Source organism: Zootoca vivipara, chromosome 2 (genome assembly GCF_965207765.1).
Source record: "Zootoca vivipara chromosome 2, rZooViv2.hap1.1, whole genome shotgun sequence".
In the NCBI taxonomy this organism is placed as follows: Eukaryota; Metazoa; Chordata; class Lepidosauria; order Squamata; family Lacertidae; genus Zootoca; species Zootoca vivipara.
The window spans coordinates 60889407-60908733 of record NC_142584.1 but is presented as its reverse complement, the minus strand read 5'-3'; the positions used below and the strand labels follow the sequence as shown (position 1 = coordinate 60908733).

The window sequence follows — 19327 nt, the reverse complement described above, 5'->3', positions numbered from 1 at the left end:
AACATTTGAAATCATACATTTGAGGTTAACTGTATTTGTCTTTGGGGAGATTTTCTTTTTTAAGGTTTTGGCTGGAGTACGACCAAAACATTGGGTTGCAGCCAATGGTAGTGCTAAACAGAGTCGTGTTCATTAACTCCAATGGGCCTACTCCAAGTAGGACTAGCATTGATTATACCCCATTATATTATTTGGCTGTCCTCCTAAACAGACCTGTCTCTCTCCAGCCTGCACAGATGCTGGCATGGCTTCCTGTCAATACCATTTTTCCAGCCTAAGCAATATACCAGTAGGGGTTTGCACTGGCTCTGTGTGGGCCCCAAATTATGAGGCAAATTGGTGAAGGTTCTCCAGTTCTGAATTCAAATTACACCAATAACAAGATCAGGAACAGCTTAAGCTCATGAGTAGCTCTGTGGCTTCAGTTGTCCAAGAATTTCCACTGCCACCTGTTTTTGCGTCCTCTACTCTGAAAATAAACCAAGCTGTTTGGGGAAATGATTGGAGCAGGCATCCCCAAACTGCGGCCCTCCAGATGTTTTGGCCTACAACTCCCATGATCCCTAGCTAATAGGACCAGTGGTCGGGGAAGATGGGAATTGTAGTCCAAAACATCTGGAGGGCCGAAGTTTGGGGATGCCTGGATTGGAGTATGAGCAAGGAAAGAGAGGGAATCCTTCATTTTGATAGACAACTCTCAATCACAGTGTTTTATTTTCTTCCGGGCACTTCAATTATAGTGATTTGGGGAGGGAATAAAAACGATTTTAGTTTTTCATGCAGATCCATGCCTTTTCAAGCAGAGAGCCTTTTCGGTGGTGGCGCCTGCCCTGTGGAACGCTCTCCCATCAGATGTCAAGGACATAAACAACTATCTGACTTTTAGAAGGCACCTGAAGGCAGCCCTGTTTAGGGAAGTTTTTAACTTTGGTGTTTTATCGTGTTTTTAATATTCTGTTGGGAGCTGCCCAGAGTGGCTGGGGAAACCTAGCCAGATGGGAGTGGTATAAACAAGCAAACAAACAAACAAGCAAACAAACATATTATTATTATTATTATTATTATTATTATTATTATTATTATTATTATTATCCTATGAAAGTCAATTGAGAGGTTTTCATTGTATCCCCAAAACCCTTGGGGCTGGCAAAACCCAGGTAAAAGTGTCATTGCTGGGAGGGTGACATCTCACTCACTCCAGTCTTTCCTGAAGATTTATGCTGTTTTCCATGAACCCCTTCCCTTAGGTAAGTAAGGAATCGATCCCTATGCAAGGAAGGCATCAATCTATCCCAGGGATCCCAGAAATCTGTAAGGAGGAGCCAGAAGTCCACTCCCTACCAATGACCATTGGGGTAATAAAATCCTTCCTGTGGAGAGTGACATTTCACCTATCCAGGTCTTTCTTAGGGATCCATGCTCCCCCCCCCCAAACACTACCCCAGGTTATGATTCTTGATGTACTCTCCCCAAAACAGTGAAGTCTGTGCTTGCAGGAGAGTGAAGTAGCAGCTCTAATCCCAAAATTTTGCAAGCTTCATTCCCTCAGGAGGAGTAACAATGCCTGAAACTTGTATCTAATTCTGGCAAGAAATGAAAAGTTATAGATTTTTTTCTTTGTCTGTTTATAAGTCTCTTCTATGTCTGTCAATAATATCACGTCTGTTTCTATATTCCCTCATTATACTAAATGGGGGTGGGGAAAGAGCTCCATTTTTAATGATCTAATTCAGCCTTTAATGATGATGACTCAAATGCGAAAGACACAGAGCAGCTCTGAAACACATCAGGCTGCTTCTCAAAGCTACAGATACAAGTTGAATCTTGCGAAGGGTACATACATCTAAGCAATATACACACATTCAACTGGTAATACACTTTCTCACTCTAGAGATGTCAAACTTTTAAACTTGTAAAGTGACAGGAGCCTGTTATGCTTGCATTTAACAGCTGAAGGTTTCCCCGGCACAAAAGGCTTCACCCATTTCCTACATTTCCGCTATTAAAAGCCCCCAAATGCTCCTGGTTTTGTGTTGTTGTTGTTTTTTAAAAAGGTTGTCGGCTACATAGAAGTCTAGCATTTCCTGGGAATCTCATAACTAGCAACTGAAGAGTTCTGTTTCCTCCTGCTTTTGAAATGTCCTCTGGTATACAGCTATGCCACATACCTCTGAAAGATTAGTGAAATGTCATACACCTGAGACAAAAGAACATTCAAACATAATTTTAATTATCACTTTTGAGACATGAAAAGCCTGAACAAATCAGGAAACAAGTTGAGCCTGCTTTTGAGGTGTGTGTGTGTGTGTGTGTGTGTGTGTGTGTGTGTGTGTTTGTTTGTAGAGCTCTCTTAAAGTCTGTACTGTTTTTAGAGTTGTACACCTGCACATCAACATGGTCATTTCATTTCCAGTTGCAATGAACCCTCACCGTGTTGCTGATCTCTGCTACAGAGTGCCATGTCGACTTCACAGATGGGGCTCCTTAGAAAGCAGCCTTTCCGCAATTAACTTCTATGGAGAGGGCAGCTCTGCGTTTACATTCCCTTCAAACACAGAACTGTCCCTATTATTGAAAGGGGCAATTTTAAGCTCTTACCAATGCCATTGAAAGAGCATTAGGGCATTAGGATCACTGAATGCAATCATAGTGGAATGAACCCCAGGATTGCATGTTCCCGTCCCCATTTCTTTCCCTTGTGCATGAGTGGAGATGTAAAGTGTCCAATCATGGTTCTATAACAGACCAGTTTCCCACTTCATCCAAATACAAGAAACTTTGTTTTGTAAAAACCATGCTTAGTTTCAAAAACTTGATATTAATCCCTAGTTTGATCCTGGTTTGATTTTCTGATTTCCTGGAAATACAACAGGAAATGGAACATAGGGAACTGCACATGAACTAGTGGATATATAATGAAAGAGAAAATATGAAATACTGGCCTAACATGTGATCCCAGGGGAGGCTTTAAATGGACATGGGCAGAAGAATTTATTATTCAATATTAAGTAATGGTGGTGAGAATTGATGGAGGTAAATAAAAATTAGGGAACCTACCTTGAACTTTCATGGGGGGAAAGTGAAGACGATGGATGTTAGCATGGACCGAATGTTTTAAATAATCATTTATTTGTTTTTTAATGTAACTGGTAGGTAGAAAATTGAAAGTTTTCCTTTTGTATCTTTTGCTGATGTTTATTTTTCATTCTTCTTTTTCTCACTCTCTTTTTCCTTCCTTTCTATTGTCACTTTCTTTCTTTTTTCTGCTTCTCTTCTTTGTTTCTTTCTTTTTCTTTCTTCATTCTTTAGAGTCCTATGTCTGGGGCATTTATTAAAGTCGAGAGATTGTATACTCATCGGAGAGGTAGATGCATAGCTGCCAAGTTATCCCTTTTTTAAAGGGATTTTCCCTTATGCTGAATAGGCTTCCTTGCGAGAAAAGGGAAAACTTGGCAGCTATGGGTAGATGGTTGGTGGAGGATCCTGGGAAATGTCAGTGTCCCAGGGTGAGAGGCTAGAAGGAGAAAGGAAAGATCTCAGGTGAGAACTGAGAGGAGCTACTGTCCCTGGTGGGTAGTAAGGGCCAAGAATTACTTTTAAGAGAGGATTTTACTTATTTGATTTGTATTTTCTGTAGTTGTAATCTTACTATATTATGAAAAATCTTAATAAACTATCTCCAGCCATCAACTCTCCCTCCCTAATAACGGTTTGCACAAACCACGGTTTTGGTATTCTGATGAAATGCTGTTTGTTACAAACTCTGAACAGAAGCTTCCGATCTCTTCCTACATGTTGCAGGGGAAAGGAGGATCCCTCAGATCTGAAGCTTGTTGCAGCACGTTCTTCTCACAACGAACCACAGTTCGTTGTCACTGGATCAAGGTGTGTAACAGAACACGAATAACTTATAAAACGAATAACTTATAAAACCATATTGACGTATTGACATTTATTTTGAGAAACTGCCCGCATGTCACGGATGATGAGCATAGTGCATGGATTTGGGTGTGTAGGAGTTTGCTTGTTGCAGAGAAGGCATATTTATCCAAGAACTTAGGGAGAACTAGATGTTAGCAACCCATAGCTGCCAAGTACCCTGTTTTCCCCGGGAAACCCCCGTTTTTACTTACCTTTCCTCGGTGGTCCCCCGTATCACTTCGTCTCCTGTTTTTCTCTGTTATTTTCTCCTGCTGACAGCCATCTTTTTTCTTTCCGATTTGCCCTTCTATGGGCACCCAAAATGGCCGCCGCCGGCTTCAAAAGTCACATCTACGCATGTCCGGAAGTGCATAGACGCGACTTCCGGTGGTGGCAGCGGCCATTTTTGGTGCCCATAGATGGGCGGAGCGACACCGGAAGTTGCGTCGACGCACTTCCTGACATGCGTGCAAGCGACTTTCGAAGCCCGAGGCGGCCATTTTTGGTGCCCATAGAAGGGCAAATCGACACCAGAAGTTACGTCAACGCAACTTCCGGTGTCATACGGCTGCTGGTCCCGGATTCTGCAGTCCGGGACTTGGAAGGTAAGGCAACCATGCCTGAGTTTAAGAAATAATAATAATGCACAGGTAGTTAAAGGAGCAAGACAACCGAGAGATTGTCAGAATGCAACTTGGGATATGGAAATATAGAAAAGGGACCATTTGAGGGAGGGAATTAACACTGTCATCCACCTGGTTGATGTAGCAATGTTTAGCTTAGTGACGGAGGATATTTAGTTGACTGACAGAGGATAAGGGGGAAAGATTAAACTGGTCTCGTTTTCAAAAGTTTCATGTAAATACATCCCCTTAACTGATGTCTGGCTCAGACAGCTTTGACAGTGCCAATCACTTGCCTGGATTGGTGGTGAGACTGGATTTGGTACCTTCCACATTACATTCACACCCAACAGGTGTTCAGTAATGTCAGCCCGTGTGCTAAGGGATGACATACAATTTTCTGTTCCTCACATAAGGCTGACTTACTGCCTCAAAGGGCTAACCTTGAAAGTTCCTTTTTCTCATTTCCCCCCCTTATGAGGTAAGCAATACAGCAACGTGTATAAGAGATTCCCACAGGCTTCATTGCTAAGTAAAGATGTGAAATGAGGCCTTCCCAATCTGGCAATCTAATTACACTACACTTACTCTCTGTCAGTTCTTTGTCAGGAAGGCAGACAGTGCAGTGCAATGGTTAGACTGTTGGATTAGGAACAGGGAGAGTCGGGTTTATATCCCTACTCAGCCATGAAGCTTCGGTCCGTCACTACCTCTCAGCCTAGCCTATCTTGCAGGGTTGTCGTGAAGACAAAATTGGTGCACTTCATTGAACACTTCTTGAAGAAAAGGCAAGGAGATAAATAAACAGAAGCTTGAGAGCTTGCTTCAAGTCACAGCTATACTTTTGCTATGACTCTGCAATGGTGTGCTCTTGTTCCAAGTGAAGCCCTTAGATGCTTAGTCCAAGTTTTTCAGCTGGAATGGAAATTCCGAATTGCCTCGTACCTCAACCACACTGTTTTCACACAGAGGATCCACGTGCAGAAGCCTGTTTCCACATGTGGGTAATCCTTGGTGGATCAGAATGCTTGTATTTTGTCTCGGTCGGCTTCTGTGAAGGTTGGCCAGTTAATTATCATTTCATCGCTGATGTTTCTAAGATAAGTTTGCCACAAATCTCACCTTGTGCCTACTTGTTGCAAAACACAGAGACAGCTTGAGTAAATGTTAGGACGTTCATTGAAGCCTGCCACATTCCCTCAGTATCATATAAAAATGCATTTACTCATAATCCATTTATAATTTGTATCCCATTAATGAATTGTTTTCTACCTGGAAAAGAAAATCCTTGTAACTGCTGACTCTCTGCAAAAGGAAACCCACATAATTTCCTACTCCCACTGAATGAATGCTCTGTAGTTTAAAAAAATGATATGTTCCCCCTACTAGTCTATGTACTACATACAGAGTATTAGTAGCCTGATTTGTGCTCAAAAAAAGTCTGCTTCAAAACTAGCCGCTACTGCCACTGCAGTATATTTGTAAAAAAAAAAATACAAATACAAATATATTTCCTTAGATTTATTCCATAGCAAGAAACCTAGATCAAGTTTTACTTAGCCTTCTCAGTGGTGGACCCCGCCCTATGGAACGGCCTCACATAAGATGTCAAGGAAATAAACAACTATCTGACTTTTAGAAGACATCTGAAGTTTGATGTTTTATTCTGTTTAAATATTCTGTTGGGACCTGCCCAGAGTGACTGGGGAAACCCAGACAGATGGGCGGGGTATAAATAATAAATTGTTGTTGTTGTTGTTGTTGTTTTAAATGATATATTTGTAAAATATAATGCACATTATTGCAGTTTCAAACCATGATTGCTTTGAAACTAACATGGGAGACATGCTTGGCAATAACCATGGGACAAATAAGACACTCCAGGTAGTTAAATGAAGTGTGAAAAGACTGGCATTGAAGCTAGTAAAACTCATGACTAAGTAAGCTAAGTAACCTAATTTAACTAGTTAGGTTGTCAATAAATGGGGAAATTATTCACAGAAGATTACCACTGTACTGCCATGACTACTCACTCAAAGCCCCATTTCTATGTAGCCGAGACACCGTATTTGTAGAGGTAACCCTGTGCGTTGTCCTGATCCCATGATTACTCCTGCCCATGTGCTGGACGAATGTCGTTGTTATGCTACACAAGCACACAATCTGAGAGACTCGTGTGGTTGCCCCATGGACCAGAGCACGCCAGGCACTCCTGTTTCCCACTGCCTCCCACAGTTTGGTCAGACTCATGTTAATAGCTTTGAGAACACTGTCCAACCATCTCGTCCTCTGTCGTCCCCTTCTCCTTGTGCCCTCCATCTTTCCCAACACCAGGGTCTTTTCCAAGGAGTCTTCTCTTCTCATGAGGTGGCCAAAGTATTGGAGCCTCAGCTTCACGATCTGTCCTTCCAGTGAGCACTCAGGGCTGATTTCCTTCAGAATGGATAGGTTTGATCTTCTTGCAGTCCATGGGACTTTCAAGAGTCTCCTCCAGCAGCAATGAATGGGCTGTCAATGGCTACTACTATGCGACCCCTGAGCCAAGGAAAAAAGTAACTGTACAACCTTTAGAAGACACCTGAAGGCAGTTTTTTTAACGTTTAATGGCTGGCATATAAATAATAAAAGTATTATTATTATTATTATTATTTAGGACATCACCATTTTAACAAAGGGTATGCTAGTCACAATGACTATGTTGTGTCTCTACTGTTGGAGACAGTATGCCTCTGAATCCCAGTGGCTGGGAGTCATAACTGGGGAGAGCACTGTTGCTCTCAGGTCCAGTCTGTGGGCATCCTACAAGCATCTGGTGGGTAGGGCTGCCATACATCTAGATTTTCTCAGAAATTACCATGATTTCAAAGGCAGAATTGATGCCTGGAGGGAATTTCCGAAAGGCGGCGCTTTGTCCTGGATCGTAGGCAAGTCAATTGAAAAATCGCAGGGCTGTTAGGTTCTTAGACTTCAGCATCTTAACTTCAGCATCTACATTTTAAAGCTGGAAAAATCTAAACTGCACTCCCACATAACATTGCCACCCACCCCTATCCTAATTCACACCATAATGATGCAGGAAAGAAGCCGCCTCTAAGGGCCATTTTCCCAGATGGAGATTATTAGAGAACAGCATATTTCAGTTTTGTATTCTCCGCTTCAATAGTCAGAAATACAAAAACACATAAAGTTTAGCAGACCCATAATCTTGCCCTTCCGGCAATGTGAGGGATACAAATACAGCGCCAGGATCTGATTCATAAGCTCAATAAAACAATATTAAAATATCTTTGAATCATAAAGAACACATTTCAGAGTATGTCACACTTCACAGACTTGCATGAAGAATAAGTGGCCTTGAAGTTATTATCTCTGGTTACTCAATTCTCCTATTTGCTCAGGCACTCCAGGTTTGCATAACGGTTACTGCCCCAATCTTGCACAACTGGAACTATAACAATACAGTAAGAGAATTCCTACCTGACAGCTGTTGGAGGATGTGTATCAAGCTGTTTGGCTGCCTCTCACAGAGCCTTATCACTTTCCAGCCGGGGGTGGGGATGGGAATCAGACAAAACACACAACTTGAACAGGAAGAAGTTCATACTATGGCAGTAGACAACTCACACAAGCTCCACTGTGTATTCTGGCACCTTCCCTTCTCAGTATTACCTTTAAGTTAAAGGCTTCTTTTTCCCATACAGAATACACACCTTATGCACTTAGATTTCATAGGACTGATTGGACACTTAGCAATGGTGGGAGGAACCAGATGGGGTGGGGAACCACCAAGGGAAGAAGGCTCAGGGAAGACCAAGCAGAGGAGGTGTTGGAAGCTGAAGAGGTAACAGGGCTAAGTGAGCCGGGAGAGTCTGTGGCAGAGAGAAGTCCAGAACCAGAGGCAGAAGCTGGAGCAGGATAGCGGGAGGAGGGAGGCCAAGAGGCAGAGATGAGTCAGGCTGGTGAAGAGTCATGAGTGTCTTCCCTGCCTGCTGTGACAAGCTCCCCTCCCTGCTGACTCCAAGAACCAGAAGAGGCATGAAATGGGAGTAGCAAAGACAGGCTGCATGCAGGCGCAGTCTCAGGTGGCTTGCAAGTAGCCCCCAAAAGGAGGAGGAGACACAGACAATTGGCAGCGGGGCTTTTAGTCTCAGCAACTGATTTCAGGGAGTAGGAAACTTAGCCAAGTCTGTGAATACCGTGTTTTGCTCATAAAGAGTCAACTCCCCCTTTTAACTGTGTGTTTTTTCTGACTGGCTCTGTGAAAATAAATAAATCATGGATGAAAGTCTTTGCCAGCCTGATGCCCTCCACATGTTTTGGACCACAACTCCCATCAGCCCCAGTCAGCACCGACCAGGGCTGGTGGGAGCTGTAGCCCCAATCATCTGGACAGCACCAGGTTGGTGAAGGCTGTGATACGGCATTCCACTCCTACAACACACTGACGTGCACTAGCAAAATTGTAGAGATCCTGTCTCCCCAATACAGAATGAAGCTGGCCAAGCTGGCAGGTACATTCCTGACAAAGGCACACACTCAATGCCAGGCATCCCCAAACTTTGGCCCTCCAGATGTTTTGGCCTACAACTCCCATGATCCCTAGCTAACAGGACCAGTGGTCAGGGAAGATGGGAATTGTAGTCCAAAACATCTGGAGGGCTGAAGTTTGGGGATGCCTGCTCAATGCCAACATTTCAGCAACCTATACAGAGAGCTGAAGGAATAATACGCACTGCATTGTTCCGACCCCCACAACCCTTTCTTTTTTCTTTTCTTTTTGTTAAATTAGCATTTCATTGCTTTTCATATTTAGCAAAGGTGCATGATATAAATGGGGGGGGTGACAAAAGCACCCCACCTCATGTAAGAAAGCCACAGCTTTCCCTAAAAGCTAATGAGAAAAATGTAGCAAAGAAAGGAGGAAAGAAATGAAATGTTGACGTAGTTAAGGATGGGTGCATATGTCAATTTCAGTTTCTCTCCATTTCTCCCTTTCCTAATCTTAGGAAAGGTTGTCATCTAGTCAATTATTGTATGTACTAGTGAAAATGACAACTTTGCAAACTGATGTAGCAATATGGAGAATTCACTTCTCCATATTGCTACATCAATTTGCAAAGTTGTCATTTTCACTAGTACACACAATAATTGACTAGAGAACAGCATTGCATAATTCAGAGAAGTGCAAATTTTGAAGAATGGCAGTGTTTCAGTTCACATCTTGTTTTGGAAAGAGCAAATTAGGTAGGTTCACCTTTAAATGCAAACAGTCCAATTTCTCTTCAACAAGTTAGTATAAACCTTGTTTATCTTTCCCCTGATCAGGGTAGTGTACACTATACAAGGTAGTATAGCAAAGGCAAGGGAGGGTATCTCCAAAGTGTCAGTATTTTCTGGGAGGTATTTAGACTTAAGGTTTGCACAATTAAAGTGGATTAAAGCTCTCTGTTGCCCTAGTACACCAAATCCACTTTAAAAAAGAACAAAGGGCTTTTGTGGTTTGGAAAGTGATGAGGAAACACATTGGAATGGGGATGGATGAATGGCTACCGGGGAGACACAGAAACACCCCATAAGAAAGAGATGATCAGGACACAAGCCCTGAACGTAGGCATAGCCATAGGCATTCTTTTCTCCCATGCTTTTCTCTAGCCTTCCCCCAATATTCAAAGCACAGATGTGAGTCTTGTTCTACAGAGAAGAGTTGGTAGAATTCTGCACTGTCTCAGAATTCCACTGAGGGTGAATTTGTGGAAACCTTCATATTTAAAGCTCCCTGAGTGTAATAAACTAGGGCACAAAAAAACTTTCTCCCTGGTAAGCTCATTTACTGCATCTAGGGAATTCCAAACACACAGAGAGAGCAAAATGAAATGGTGCAGTCCAAAATTTTAGTATCTCAGTTCACCACCGCATTCTGTATAATGGGAAGATCAGCTAAGGCAGACCAAGGCAATGGATCCAGTTTCTCTGCGACTTTCTCAGAGACAAAACCACATTTCTGGAACAAGTCAGGAGTTGCACAGCCAGTACATACCGTCTCAAACAACACAGTGTGTAAATTATGCCCTGTCCTGAGGTGGCATCAGTCCAAAAAAAGTTAGTCACACTTCAGTGCCATTGAAATCAAAGAGACACAGATTTCTCTAGAATGGGACCAGTGTATTTTCCTTGCCTGGAATAAGATGCAAAAGGGCCTCCCAAAATTTGTGGTTTTAATTTGGGGACAGTGTTTTGGAAGGTTCAGTATTTAGGAAATTCCAAAGATCTGTAGAGATGCAGTGGAGAAGACACATGATCACTAAATATCCAGCAGTACTTTCATTTGTTTGTATCACATTATTTCCTAAAAAGGTTCCCTGCAGTAATTGCATGTTATTTAAGCCCTACATTACCTAAGACTAGAGGAACAAATAACAGACTCATATTAAAAGAAAAGGTTATCATGCATCGCAAAATATTTAACATTATCCCAATGAAGGTCTAATTGTGCTAATGCGCAATTTGACTACCAGAAGAGGCACATTTTATTGAAGTAATATTATTTTCCATCTGTAATAAGACCAGCTGAGAGCCCTGCCTTCGGCGCACAGCATTAATTCAGATGGGGATGCCCAAAAGAATCTAACATTGCTAGCTTAGGCATCACTCAACTGCATTGCAACACCTTTCCTGTTTGAACTTTAGGAACTGCGGAACAACTTCCCTTTTTACATATTTTATCGGCCCTTATCTCTCTTTCTGTCCTCCCCTGCAAGTTCATACTTGATTCTGCAGGATGCAATCCTTCATCCTTTCTACACACACAAAAGGTAAACCTGGGGTCTGTTTTGGAGAAAATGCTTTAGGGTAGGAGGAGTTTGAGAGGGAAGCCAGTCAAAGCTGCATGCTGGGTGGCATAATCCACAGAAGGCAATTGTTACTGGATAACTTCCCAAGGCTATTAAATCATGATCTGAGAGCATCTCCTTTAGGCCCCTGAACCACTAATGCACCTTGACGTGCCTTTTTAATGCACAGTTTACGTGAGCATGTTCTTATGAATAGAAAGGGTTACAAAAACCAGGTAATGGTGACAGGGCCAACCTGTTGGTATTAAGTTATGGACCTAGCAGGAGATTCACACACACACACACACACACACACACACACATTCATGTTTCCCTGTTTCTCTCTCACTTCCCCAATGACTCCTGTTTTGTTTGGAGGTTTCTGCTGCCTGTCTTGTACATGAGTGTCAATTTTGCATGTAGCAAAGGGAGGGAACTGTAGCAACATGCCCAGCTACAAAGCACTAATTGGCTGCAAAGCACTAATAGCACCAGCTATTTCATTCTGAGGCCTTCATCTCGGTTTACTTCAAGAGGGGTCTGCCGTGATCACACTGCCAGAGAGGAGATTGTGCAAGTCAGCGTACAACTACTGTAGCATAATGTGACATAGCGCTAGGCATGCCATCCAGCCAGAATTGCACAGGTGGAAGGAGAATGCTATTCTCTTGGACTGTTGCTTGAAATGGGGGGGGGGAGTGTAAAGCCTGAAGAGATTCCACCAGAGTCAATGTACTGTGTATGCATATATATGGCATAGCCATGGTGATGGGAAAAAAGGGGGGGCTATACCTGTGACTTTGCAAGATGAATGCTGCATGAGATACCAAAGGTTGGGGTGTGCCCAACAGAACCTGGACAGAAAAGGAAGGATTAAAAAGGAAATAATAATAATAAAATAATAATAATAATAATAATAATAATAATAAATATTTATTATTTATACCCTGCCCATCTGGCTGGGTTTCCTCAGCCACACTGGGCAGCTTCCAACAAAATATTAAAATGTAATGGTCTGTTAAACATTAAAAGCTTCCCTGAACATTAAACAATTAAAAACATTAAACATTTTAAAAAATGTTTAAAATGACATTCATTAAAAAACCAGAAGCTTTTTTGTTAGGTGTTTTAGGACAAGAGTTGCCGAAATAAAAACGGACATTATTTATGTATGCTACAACAGCGGCAAGAATCTTAATAGTTCAATGGAGAAGTACCATCGAAAGCACAATGGCAGGAAAAGTTGGTGAATTATGCAGAGCTTGCAAAATTAACGGACAAGCTCCGTGAAAGGGACAATAGGAACTTTGAAAAAGAATAGGAACCTTGTACAATATATTTGCAGAAACAACAAAAAGAAATGGTCTCGTTGGCAGGATTTAAATAAACATTTACAATTTTATTTACTGAGAACAAGAAGTATAACAATGTGATAACATATTATAGTCTACAAACAGCAGAATGTATTATCTGATGTAACAAACCAGAAATGGTAGTTGAGGGAAGTCAACAGGGAAGGGGGGAAATTGGAAGATGTATGTTTAGCAATGTTACTGGATATTTGTTATGAAAAAAGAAATTTAATAAAAATTATAGAAGAGAAGAGAAAAGAAAAAGAAAAGGAAGGATGCCCATTTTTGGAGAAAATGAATTCTCAATGTGCCCAAAGGGATTCAGGCTGAGAGAAGAAGAAAAATATGGCAACTTTATGTGGCAGAAATATGTTGTTTCTATATTACTAAAATGCAGGAGTTACTTTTCATTTTTGTTCAAATGTAAACATTTTAGCACTTAATTATTAAAAGAATCTGATGGAAACAGCATGCATTTAATCCATTAACTTATTCTGGATAATCCATTTCAGTGTTATCTGAATGTTCCCATTTTCCTACATTTGAGTCCCATATTTTAAAATTGATTTCCCCCTTTCCCCTTAATAAACATTACATTTTGCACAAAACTGACTCCCTTGGTACAGAAGCTGATTCCAGCTTCACCTGTATGGGAACATCCCCAATGGATAAAAGCTGTGGATTATAGTGTTATAGTCTGCACTGGCAACTGTGACTCTAAGAGCTATTCCAAAGAAACATCAATTGACAAACAAACAAACAAACAAACAAAGATAATCAAGACGATAAGCACATATATTGAACACAAATCAATGCCCAGGTGCTCTGGCAGGGACCTTGACACGCACACCTGTGTCCTAAGTTTAGGAAAAATTCTTTCCCAGACACTCATGCCCCACAGTTATGACAAGCGGGGTTTTCCAACCCAGCATAAATTCTTGCTCTGCATCTGATAATTTATGCTGCGGTCCCCCCTCCCCGCCCCATTCCCATCCTGATCGTATCAAACAGTTGCGCCACTCCTGCATGATTCATTTCAAATAAATGCTACTGGGCATTGGGGAAATATTGGAAGGTCTGTGATCCAAAAGGATTCACTGAACCTGAGCCTGCATGTAGGGAGGTGGCTCAGCAAGGCTAGTAATGCTGCCACACAAAGGATGTTCCCTTGACAAGCAGAGTTCAGGAAAAGCTGGGAAAATAGCTGGGCTTGGCTACAGAGTGGGCGCTCTGTCGCAACAAATCCACTTTCAGGAAGCTGGCAATTTATGGTTAGGAAAGTGCCAGGAGAAAAGCACTAAGAAGGGTGGAATGGTGATCGACTGATAAGAAGCTGAAGAATCTTCCCTCAAATAAACCAGGGTGACAATATCTGAGAGTTAAAATGCAGCAGCAATTCATATCATTTGGCAGCATTTGATATCAAATGTGCATTGCAGTCATAGCCACTACTCTATTCCAAACTTAAAAATGGAAAGCGTAATGCTGGTGGTCAACAAAAGAGGTTTAAAGACTCTCTCAAAGCAAATCTAAAAATTGCAGTATAAACAATGACAATTGGGAAACACTGGCTTGCGAGTGCTCCAATTGGAGAACAGCATTTACCAAAAGTGTCATGGACTTTGAAGATGCTCAAAATCAGGATGAAAGGGGAAACGAGCTAAGAGGAAGGCACGCTTGGTAAACCCTCACCATGATCAACTCCCACCTGGAAACCCATGTCCCCACTGTGGAAGGGTGTGTGGATCCAGAATTGGCCTCCACAGACACTTAGGACTCACTGTTAAGACCGTGTTCATGGAAGACAATCTTACTCGGTTATGAGTGATTGCCAAAGAAGAAGAAAGAAGAGTACTTGGTATTGTCTGTACTGCTATTGGTAACACTCAAAGTTCAATTTCATTAGAAATTAGAGAAACTCTGGCCCACTGGCATCAGGGCTGTCTTAAGCATGCCCGGCGCCCTGGCGCCATGGTGCGACGGATCCCTCCGGCGCCCCGCCCCGTTTCCCAGCACGGCGGGCAAGCTGCACTGCGCCACCCAGCCTGTCGTAGGGCCGGCCCTGGGCCAGCGACGCCCCTGTGCACGGCGGAGGCGGCTCCAGGCCCGTGCGCCTCCAGAGAGCGGCTTGAAACCGCTGAACAGCGGAGGCGCGCCTGGGGCAGCCTCAGCCGCGCCTCTCAGCAGGCGCAGCGGCACCCCTGGTGGCCTGGTGCCCCGCGCCACCGGGGGCCGGCCTAGAGCCAGCCCTGACTGGCATAATTTCCCACCCTGTCCCCATTTAGCTTGTGTGCATTTTCTGGCCACCTGCCTCAGATATATGACATCAAGTGTGAAGCAGGTACAGTAGAGATGTGAGGCAGCTGGGTTGAAAGGGGCTTTGTAGGTATCCTTGAAATTGGCATGGTTTGCAAAGCCACATGAACAGCACTTTGCAAGCAACAACAATTAGCTAATTAGTGTGGCTTACATAGTGTTGTGTGTGGAAGCTGCAGTGAGTTTACAGATTAGGAAGACCTTATTCCCAAAGGTTTGCTTGCACCCCTAGCCAAGGACACCGCCACCTACAAGATCCTCTGGTATCACAGCAAAAATTAACATATTTTCTTTTGAGAGAATGATCCAGATTTTCCAAAATACAACATATTGCAGACTGTGTGCTGGGAAACTGTGATCTCTCTCTACAACAACAAAACTGTTTATTGTGAGGACCATGCCTGTACACAAATATCAACACAACAGTAATTAAAAATGTTAAAATTCATTACATACTATGCCAACAAAACCTTCATCCCACAAAACAGAAAGAGAAGGAAAACAAGCAACGAGTTAAACAGACGATGAAGGGGTCTTTACTTTGTCATCCATAAATCTTTCCCTGGCTTTCATGGCCTTCATCACAAAGACCGCTACCACATGGGTAATTCGTGGGTTAGCATCAACTAACAAAAATTTTACTCTATCTTCAGGATTGATTATAGAGTTGGGTATAGTTTGCAGCACCGCGTCTCTAAAGCCCGAGTAAATGGGGCAATAGAGGAGGTAATGTATAAGATCCTCTTTAATTTTCATGAAGCAAGGGCATAAACGGTGTTCTGCTGGGATTTTTGTAAATCTACCTGTCAGGTATGCAGTTGGCAATGTTTGAAACCGGGCCATCTCTCTCTAAAGGAAGTACCGCACAGGGTGGTATTTTACTCAGAGTAGACCCATTGAAATTAATGGGTATAATGATGTCTTGACAAATTAAAAAGGAAGGTGCATTTGTTACACAAGCAAAGGGCTTTGGTAATAAAGCCCCTGAACATTAATGCAACTGTGGGTTAGCAAAAGAGCGGCTCCTTCCAAGGTCCTTACTTTGGAAGGCACAAAATGCCAGATCTCAGCATCCTTTAACCAGGTGTTCCTTTAAGTCTTCCGCTTGCAGAAGGGCGTGAGATCGCTTTCCCTCTGATTTGGCTTCAACCCCATTGTCTTTTAAACTGCATTTCATCACCTGTGGGCAAGACAAGAGATGGTTAAGTAAACTCTTGCTGCTGCTTTACATTTAATTCTACAAAGAAAGCAAGACTCCTACGGAATAAAATAAAATACAATAAAAACGGACAAAAGGGTGTTTTGCTTTGGTTGATATAACTTGATGATTGGTAATACAATAGGGCAGGACTACTAGGCTAGATTGTATTGTTTGGCCAATGGAAACAAAATGACCATGATGTATTCACGTGAGGAGCAAATGGAAGGAGTGGTGTGGTGTTAGAGGCCACCCACGGAAACGTCATTACAGATTTGACAGGAAAACATGCTGATGAGCTTCCATACCAGCAGTAAACTGCGAATATATTTTCACTTACCAAATTTTCCTTAGTATGGAATCAGGAAATCCAGATTAAACTTTAAAAATAGAATGGGCTTGCATTTTGATGATGACAGTGTTAAAGATACAGTGGTACCTCCGGTTACAAACGGGATCCATTCTGGAGGCCCGGCTGTATCCCGAAAATTTCGTAACTGGAGGACCGCTTCTGCACACATGCGCGGCACCGCAGAGCATTTCTACACACACGTGAGTGGCAAATCCACTTCCGGGTTTGCCGTGTTGGCAACCCAAAGGTAACGTAACCCGAGGGTCCACTGTAGTAGTAGTAGTAATAATAATAATAATAATTTATTATTTATACCCCGCCCATCTGGCCGGGTCTCCCCAGCCACTCTGGGCGGCTTCCAACAGAAAAATACAACACAATAATCTATTAAATATTAAAAGCCTCCCTGAACAGGGCTGCCTTCAGATGTCTTCTAAAAGTCTGGTAGTTGTTTTCCTTTTTGACATCTGTTGGGAGGGCGTTCCACAGGGCAGGCGCCACCACCGAGAAGGCCCTCTGCCTAGTTCCCTGCAACTTCTCTTCTGGCAACGAGGGAACCGCCAGAAGGCTCTTGGCGCTGGACCTCAGTGTCCAGGCAGAATGATGGAGGTGGAGACGCTCCTTCAGGTATACTGGGCCAAGGCCATTTAGTAGGAAAGGATGTATTGAATAAGTGTTATCCTTCCTTCACTCACACTAGTAAGTGATGTAGCAGAGCAGATTCCCTTCAATATAGCTGGAAGCTAATTTGCAGATTCGTTTGAATCTCTTAATTAAGATTATTTCCTGGTGTCACCTTTAATCCCTCTTAAAGTAAAGTAACAAAAAGTTTACTCACATTTCAGTTTACAATTTGATCCCTGAAAGGCAGGCTTTTCTTAGTAGTTACACAAACAAACAGTGAGTTCATCACATATGGAGACTGAACTCATGTGCTGCTGGCTAAGAGCCAGCAGACAACAAAATTACATTAAGAGAACAAAATGGCTTCAGGAGAGCAGCATGGCAGCAAAAGAACAGCAAGACAATAGAAAGACAAAACAGAATGAGAAAATGGCTGCATGACTCGGCTCTTTTAAAGAGTCAGCCAGAGCCACGCCCATCTCCCAGATCACATGCAGGGGGAGGAAGCTCCAGATCAGTGGAACAGGCAGTTACACTGACTGGATGTCCCCCTGCTTGTGCCCGCTCTAGGGAAATAAGGAGTGTTGCATTTGACTGTACCAATGGATCACATCCCAGAATGACAACATCGTGTAGATTCTGCACAGCACTTATGTGTATGAGCAGCACACACTGCACAATAAGCCCCCACCCCCCAGAAGCACCATTTGTGAGGGAGTTCATTGCAAGAGCGTACTTCCTTGCCAAGTTTTCTAATCAAAATCTAACTCTCTACAGAAGGGAAACACCTCCAGATGTAAGTGTCTTTTCCCTCCCTCGTTTCTCCTTTTAATTTCCTGGCATTTCAGCAAACTGAGGATGTAAGGCTCTTATAGCGCAAAAGACATTTTGCGCTATATAAGGGAAAAAAAATATATTGGAAAGTTGAAGAGGTTTGCTGAAATGGAAAGCTCGCCATTGGAATATGTGCTGTTATTGCTGCAAAATGCAACCAGCTGGCATATTCCAAACAAATGTACATTCCAGAGTCCGTTGAATAAAGAAGAAGAATTAAGTAGGCAAAGTATGTTAATTCCACAAACTATTAAGAATGTGGAATATGACTCTACTAGGGACAAGGTCCAGTATAGGCTTATGCAGTGGGACTCACTTCTGGGTAGAGGATGGTAAAGCCTGTCTGGAATGGATATACGGAAGAATGTTGCAGTCAGTGAGTACTGAGACGGGACTATGGAGAAACTATGGCTTAGTAGTTGGGCACATGATTTTCATGCAGAAGGTCCCAGGCTCAATCTCTAGCATCTCCACTTAAAAGGATCAGGCAGGAGGTGATGGGAAAGACTTCTCCCTGCTGGAGAGTGCCAGTCAGAACAGATAATGCTGGGCTATATTATAGACCACAGATGTGGAAACTTCTTTAGCCTAGAGAGTTCAGATCTTTATCTCTCCCCATCACTGGAAGGCAACTTTGACAGACCAAGATTGGCCCACAGGGATAGAGGTTCTCCACCCCCTGCTAAGAGATCATAGTCTGGTCCGGTACATGGTCCTAGAGATTTATATCTGAGGGATACCACACATCCCATATACCAAGGTAGGATGGCCTACTTTACAAAGGAAAACTCTCTATTGGAAAGGGAGCCAGAAGACAGTTCTCTGTATGAAGGGGTCGTTTATCTGAAGGCAGGAGTAGCCAGTGCAGGACTTCAGAGACACCTTCCTGACACCAGTGCCACTGCCACGTACCTGGCTGGTGTGATGGCATGGCAGCGGCAAGATCAGGGTGGTGCACAAGTGCTGGTGGAATTGATCAAGGTCTCACACTGACGCACCCGCACAGCCCTGACCTTGCCATTACGCTACCCAGCCCCATCAAGTTTTGTGGCAGCTACGTCAAATGTTTGGAAGGTGGCACTGCCCCGTCATGCTGGCCATTCCTGTTTGAAGGGTTATCCTGTCCAAGTCTGATTTAAAGATACGGAACCACAAGAAGGGACAGCAGCAGGGGCCTGGAAGTTGCCCGTCAGCCATTAGCATTTGCATAGCTGACCTAGCAGAAACAAAGTCTGCCTAATCCAGGGGTCAGCAAACTTTTCCAGCAGGGGGCCGGT

The 19327-nt window shown here is 43.0% G+C and overlaps 1 long non-coding RNA gene across 1 annotated transcript; it reads right to left on the bottom strand.

The window, feature by feature from the left end:
• Window positions 1–15402: 15402 nt before the first annotated feature.
• Window positions 15403–17637, bottom strand: LOC148686886 (uncharacterized). Its single transcript, XR_015948188.1, has 2 exons — window positions 17431–17637; window positions 15403–16222 (listed from the first exon to the last, which is right to left on the bottom strand). It is a non-coding gene; the product is annotated as an uncharacterized LOC148686886 (long non-coding RNA).
• Window positions 17638–19327: the final 1690 nt, after the last annotated feature.